Below are 7690 nucleotides of genomic sequence, written 5' to 3'. Positions count from 1 at the left end.
GTGTGTGTGCGTGCATGTGTGTGTGCGTGCGTATGTGCGTGCGTGCGTGTGTGTGTGTACGTGTGTGTGTGTGTATGTGTGTGTGTGTGTGTGTGTGTTAGTGTGTGTGTTTGTGTGTGTGTGTGTGTGCGTGTGTGTATGTGTGTGTGAGTGCGTGTGTAAATAGTCTTATCATCTAAGATCTGTCGCAACACCGATGCTCTCAGACAAAATTACAGATTTCGAAATTTAATTATTGCATATCTTCATGTTACCAACTAAGAGTTTCACTGAATCTGGCATGAATATCTCAGAAGACCACTATTCTTTAGATCTCAGCAATCATTAACGAACAGGACTTGTAACGTTCTGACAGAACATTCCATCCTCTTTTCTTCTGCCTTGAAGTTTGATAGAGCCAGAACTCATACATATGACTTTTTTTTCTTTTTTTCTCTCCTTTAGACTTTAAAGCGTTCACATTATCTCTTATCTCATCCATTACTGTACAAATAAACCCTATTTAGCTAGTTTTCGTGCGTTTGTGTGTGTGTGTGTGTGTATGTGTGCGTCAATGTATGCGAACAAACCTTGTTCACAAGCAAGCACAAACATCCACGGAAAGAAATTTTTGAAATATCTAACGACGTTACTGGCAACCTGCAATTCACATCCTATAAGTGCCTGAACTTCGACATTTTATTCATGTACCGATAAACTTGACATTTTTTCTCATTTCCAGAAGTCATTCATATCTTTAAAGATATAAAGATAGTAGTTACACAAAAGTTTTATAGCCAGTAAATACAGTTATATTATACTCAGCATTTTTCGTGTCAAATTCACTATTCTGTTATGTCAATATTCCACACATTCACCAAATCTCTCAGTTGTAATCCATACTCATTACAAGTTATCCCGCGCTTACTTTTATCACTGCATTTCTGACATTAGCCTATTATATTGATCTTTGCACCCGGAAACTATAAATTCATGTTTACTCCCCAGTTACCGATATGCTAATTCGATAACTTTGATATGCTAATACAGTTCTATATTTCCCCAAGACATCTGATGAAGACTGGGAAACGGTGTGTTAACAACAAACAAGATGAGGACAAATATCCGTCAAATGTAAATAATGAAAATTTGACAGCATACACGGACGACGTCACCGTCATGGTGTCGGAACACCTCCGAAGTGGAGATGGTCGGTAAAACCCTACAAGAATATGAGTCAGTTGCAGGGGCTAAAAATCAACGCCGACAAATCGGTAGATTTGCGGTTGGGATCCTAGAGAGGCAGGTCGATATCATCGGACGGTATCGACGGACGTTGGACCGACGGGCCAATTAAACTGCTCGGGGTTTGGTTTGGTCTCGTCCAAACTGATAAGAATTGAAACATGGTGGCGAACAGGGTGGCCAGTCTTGCCCGGAAATGGGCCGAGAGGAAGCTGTTCCTGTAAGGCCGGGCAGAGGTGGTGAATGCCTACATCGCCTCCGTTATCATTTATCGCCTGACCGTCGTGCCTTTTCCTGGTTACTGCTTGACCAGGTTGGACCGTCTCTTATTTAAATTCTCGTGGAAGGGACGCGTTCGAATCATTAGGCGGTCAGTTTGTTGCCAGCATCCTCTGAGTGGCGGATTAGGTATACCGTGGCTTCTAATGCGCAGACACGCGCTTAGGTTAAACCACCTGCAACGACTTCTAGACGTTGAGCGTGTGTGGGCTCCGTTTGTGAGACGCGTCTTTCCGCAGCTCGTCTCCTTGACGGAGCTACAATCCTGGGGGAAGAAAAGATCTAGGCCAGGCGCCTGGCACCTAAAATGTCCTCAGGCGCTCACAGCTATCTACCAGTCGAGCAATGGGATCGATGGATCTTCTGCTTTAGAAATTTCTAGAGGCTTAGTGGCTTGAAAGTGCAACGACGTTCTCGGGAAGATTCTGAGCGTCGATGAACACGAACTAGCTAGTCTGTTCCACGGACTTTCCGGGGCCTATCATGGATAATCTCCAGATATCCTTGGCCTGGCAGTGTTACTGGGGAAGGGTGGGGGTCACTACCTGTTCGAGATAAACTCTGCAGGCACGCATGTGCTGTCAGACGGGCTTCCGATTTGCGCGCAGGGTGACGAAACCGTTCTGCACGGACTTGTTCAGTGTCCGGGCAGTGCTGACTTGTGGGGTTATGTCGAACAGCTGTTGTCACGTGTGGGACGGATCACGCCACCCTCCTTTGGTGGGTTATTTGGTGGACAAGGCTGAAAGGCATGAAGACACATACAATCCTCTTTGGTAATGCTCTCATTGACTTCTTCAAGTTTCACTTTAAAAGGAAATTGAGAATAGAGAGGGAAGTGCTATCATCGAGTGAGTTTATTGAAAGGTATTCCTCTTCTTCTTCTTCTTCTTCTTCTTCTTCTTCTTCTTATTATTATTATTATTATTATTATTATTATTATTATTATTATTATTATTATTATTATTATTATCATCATCATCATTATAAAAACGATGAGCCGGCAGAATCATTACCACGCCAGACAAAATGCGTAGCGACCTTTCGTCCGTCTTTACGTTTTGAATTCAAATTCTGCCGAGGTCGACTTTGCCTTTCATCCTTTCGGAGTCTATGAAATAAGTACCAGTTACGCATTGGGGTCGATGTAATCGACTGGTTCCCTCCCACAAAATTTCAGTTTTTGTGCCTATAGTAGAAAGGATTATTATCATTATCCCCTTCTTTCAATTTTCGTTTCCATTTCTTGCTGAGTATCATTCTTACCCCTAGGGCAAAGAAACTCGATATATATATATTGGGCGGGGAGGTGTTTGCCATGAAAATAAACACACCAGATTGTCCATTTACAAAGTCATGTCATAGAAAAGGGGTAGGAAAGACAGAGAGGAAAAGAAAAGAAGAAACTAAAGATAAAATTTCAAAAAGGAATAAAATAAAGTATTATTATTACTATTGTTGTTGTTGTTGTTGTTGTTGTTGTTGTTGTTGTTGTTGTTGTTGTTGTTGTTGTTGTTGTTGTTGTTGGAATCGAATCAAACTGTTTTAAATATTAAAATATGTAAATTTTACTACATGCGCTGAGAGCCTTTTTCTCGCATTTGTCAACTCACCCGTGTAATACTCTTTATTTTGTTTACTTGTTTCTGTCATTTAACTGCGGCCATGCTGGAGTGCCACCATATATGTATATATGCATACATGTATGCCCTAACATGTGATTTTGTAGTGTATGTCTCTATGTGCGCTTGTGTACGGGGATACACAGTTGAAATCATTAATATTACTTCAAGCAAGTATTAACTATCCATTGAAACTGTTTCCCTCATTACCATATATTAATTGAAAAAAAGCGAATATTGATGAACATACGCTTGTTTACAGGCTTATCAGTAATTGTTACCTGCTGGTAAAGAGTTCGTCCAAGCATCAGTACGCTGAATTCACAGTTGGCAATACTGTAATATTTAATTGCATGCATGAACGAACATTATGAACACATGTCTCTTTTGTTATTTAGCTCCAGGTCAGGACTAGTCCAGAAAGTATAGACAACGAAATTGCAGACACAGGGAACAATTTTTTTTTTCTGTAATTCAAGTGTAATATATATTGTCATTTATTCTTTCTCTTTTTCTTTTATTCATTTTTTTTTTATTGCGTCGATGGAATATGATTCCAGGCCAGTTTCGTTCTAGCTGATCGAAGTTGTGGTGTGGATCAACAGGAGTTTCAGTTTAGAATAGTTTATCTTTATACTCAGACATCATGTATATAGCATCACATTATCTTACCTGTAGTCTATCTTTCCTTTATCTTTATTTAGAATAGCTGCCAAAAGATACTCTGTTCAGCAAAGGAAAAGTTTTTCCCTTATATCATAGTTATATAAAAGTATATACTTAATTTTGTATTAATGAAGCGATTGATTTCATGTTAAGAAAAATTTCAACAATTTTTCAAACACGTCACATAGAAAAATTTTTGAGATTTTCTTTAACATGAAAACTGTTGTGTCAATGCCCTCAAGCCAAGAAGTAGGATCGTCGAAGACATATGAATAAAGGTAGTCTGACCGTGGTAGAGAGTTGAGTGACTGTTGAGTGACTGTTGAGTAGCCGTCGTGTAGCGATTGAGTAGAGATCCTCCGAAGGTGCTAGATTGCAGTAGCTTGAGACATAACAAAAACAATGATAACCTTCATACACAAATGAAGAATCTTTATCAACCAATCGTTATCACATCTCATCATTTGATATTTACATATATATCTGTGTGTGTGTGTGTGTGTGTACGTGCGCGCGCGCGTTAGTGTGTATGTATGTTTCCGTGAATGCATTATTATCATCATTATTATTATCACTATTATTATTATTATTATTATTATTATTATTATTATTATTATTATTATTATTATTATTATTATTATTATTATTATTATTATTATGTTAATGCTATTAGATTCTACTGTAGCTAGCAGGAGTGTGGTCTTGACATTTCAAGAGAAATTTCCTCAAATCTCAAGTATCATTCTTAAGTTTCTTACAGAATACCGGATGGCACTTTCCTGAAGGTCGATATAGCATGCTTCTCTTCCAATATCCTTCAACTTCTCAAACAACTGTTTGGGTCTTGTGTTAAATGCATTAATTACTATAGAAAGAATTGACACCTATGTCTTTCTCATTCATCTTTTAATTTTTGTCACCGTTTCCCATTAATCCATCCATCCATCCATCCATCATCCATCCATCCAGAACAGCAAACAGTATATTTGTTGATGTACGCAAAGCTTTGTCAAGCAGAAATTACTTAATAAAAGGCGCACTAAACAGCATGGAATGAAATGTAGGTGTCTACAGTCATATTGAGCATGTTCGTGTATTCTCAGACATGGAAAGATATACGCTGCAAAATTTGTCCGATAAAGGCATTCATAACCGAATGGTACGTTTTACAAACATATTTCCTATAAGAGGCTTTCTCTGCAGCGTATGATTTCATACACGTGTATTTCATTCAAGGCCGCTTAGTACATCTTTTTAACACCGTGGTTGAATTTACAAACTAATTATTATTTTAATATCACCAAAAGGCTTCGAGCTACCAGTATCGTTTGCATGTCGGACAAAACGCTTACCTACATCTCTTCTAGCTTTACGTTCAGAGTTTAAATTCCGCCAAATCAACCTTGCCTTTCGTCTCTTCAGGGTCGAGGAAAATAAGTGCCAGTCAAATACTAGGCTTTATGTGATTGACTAGTACCCTTTACCAAAATTTCAAGAATATTATAATTGCACCAAACTCTTTTGAGTTTTAAAGGAGTAATTTGAACGCTTGTCTATATTTGTCATACAAAATATTGATTTTAAATTTACCAACCATATCCATTGAAGATGATCGCCATGTAGTGATGCCATAAGAAATCTAGAAATCAACATGTGTGAAACAAAATTAATTCAACAATTTTATGATTTGGTAACACCTTAAATGCTATAGTAACCTCAACGGTGAATGATATATTTTCGTCATAACTTTCCAATCATAGACACTGAAAAGTAGAGTGAAATGAAACTATCTACTTATTTCTGATCTTAGAAAGAATGTTTCATATTATATCAAGCAAAAGGTCAGTGCCTTCTAAAGATGATAACAATAGAAGTGGTTTATACACCGTAACGGAAAGACTGGTCATACAACAAAAAGACAGATTTGAATACCAATTCTGAGAATTTCGGATAATATAGGAACAAGAGTAAATTTAGGTTAAGCAGATGGACACATGTGCTTTAGTATATGTGCGCAAGTACATTGATGGAATGTGCGTGAGTGTGTATGCGTGTGTGTGTGTGTGAAAAACATATTATGCAGATGTTTCTTTTCAATTTTTCTTTATCATCATTAGTTTCAAATTTTGGAACAAGGGCCGCAATTTCGGAGAGTGAGTTCGGTTGATTACATCAACCCCAGTGCTCAACTAGTACTTATTTTATCGAATCCGATATGAGGAAAATCAAAGTCGACATTTAACGAAATTTGAACTCAGGAAGTAAAAACGGATGAAAATGTAACCATTTGCCCCGGTTGGTAATGATTCTGCCAGGTCGCTGCCTTCTTTATTCGACACATCGTTTATGTTATATTAATCTTATGTTGAGCTGAATCCATTTAAGTCACCATATATTCATATATTCGTATTCCATAATGGACATAACTCCATTAATTATTTTTATAGGTTGCTTCCCTTTCAGTAAATTTGGTGCCCTAAACTAATACAATTGAACTTTCCCAAAATGCTTCAGTCACATCAAACGAAAGTAAATGGAACTTCCGCCGTGTGCTTAACAACATAGACTCTATTAGTTGCGGTTCAGTGTCCGTTGATTGATATTTGATTTATAGCCAGAAATTATGAAACTCTAAGTTAACCAAAATGTAATAACAGGTTTCTATATACAAAGGTGTATGTATGTGTGTATGTACGTATGTATATATGTAGGTAGATAGGTAGGTAGGTAGGTAGGTAGGTAGGCAGGCAGGCAGGCAGGCAGGCAGGCAGGCAGGTAGGTAGGTAGGTATGCATGACTGGATGGATGGATAGATTGATAAATGGGAAACGGTGAGAGAAATTAAAAGATGAATGAGAAAGATGGAAATTGGTGGCGAGCGAAAAGGATATTTTATGTAAATGTCCGAATGTCACATTGACAATCTAGCAAATTATACGATTTGTTTCATATTCAATTGCTACAAAGATAATATATTCAGCTTAGTTACAATTCGCATAACATCGGAGACATTTTGAAACATACCAAGAGTATGTGATTACGCAGACAATTTCACATAAAAATGTTAACATTTATCCATATCTCTATTGAGCTACATGACTGATCTGTAGATAGAACCGCAATGTGCGAAAAAGTATTTTGTAATATTATTATACCATAATATTGAATTGAAAGTACTGTGACTCACTCTTGTCATGGACGTTTTTGGATTTTCTAGTGTTCTCATTTCCGCCTCTGCCTTTACAATTTCTATAAAGTGATAGCTGCCTTAACACATCGGTAAATTATCATCAACTTTATTCAGCAATTCAGTTTTGTGACTTTATTGAAACATACTTCACTTTTTTTTATCTGACATCTCAAATTTCATTGAGTATGATGTAGTCAAATATGCATTCACCCTTTGTTTTCAGTTCACTAAATATTGAAAATATACTGCAACTCTATGATAACACTGTACAAAAAAAATGAACATAATTTCAACTACAGAGATGAGAATAATATTTTCTAGGGTAGTTTTATGCATACATCACGAAAATGGCCACCGTTTCTCACAGAATGACTATAGTTTATGGTAATTCGCCTTTTTCATATTAGGGTATTTTTATGATTTTAAGTTTTTTTCTTTTTCGGATTTTCAGAAAGAAACACTATAAAATACCTATAAATATTTAATTAGATCTTTAATTAGAATAAATATTGCATTAAAATGCCAAGAGGTCAGTCTAGAAATCACCCAGACAAATTTTGTTTTATCTGTGGTGGGCGTTGTGATATTCGAGAAGAATGCAAGAAGCATTACGCCGTTGGTAAAAAAAAAAAAACAGTGTTACTTATATATTAGTATCAAAATAGGAGACCAAGATAAAAGTTGGCATATATATTAAATTACTAATTAT

This window comes from Octopus bimaculoides, chromosome 2 (genome assembly GCF_001194135.2).
Source record: "Octopus bimaculoides isolate UCB-OBI-ISO-001 chromosome 2, ASM119413v2, whole genome shotgun sequence".
NCBI classification, from domain to species: Eukaryota; Metazoa; Mollusca; class Cephalopoda; order Octopoda; family Octopodidae; genus Octopus; species Octopus bimaculoides.
Note: the sequence above shows the minus strand (reverse complement) of the source record.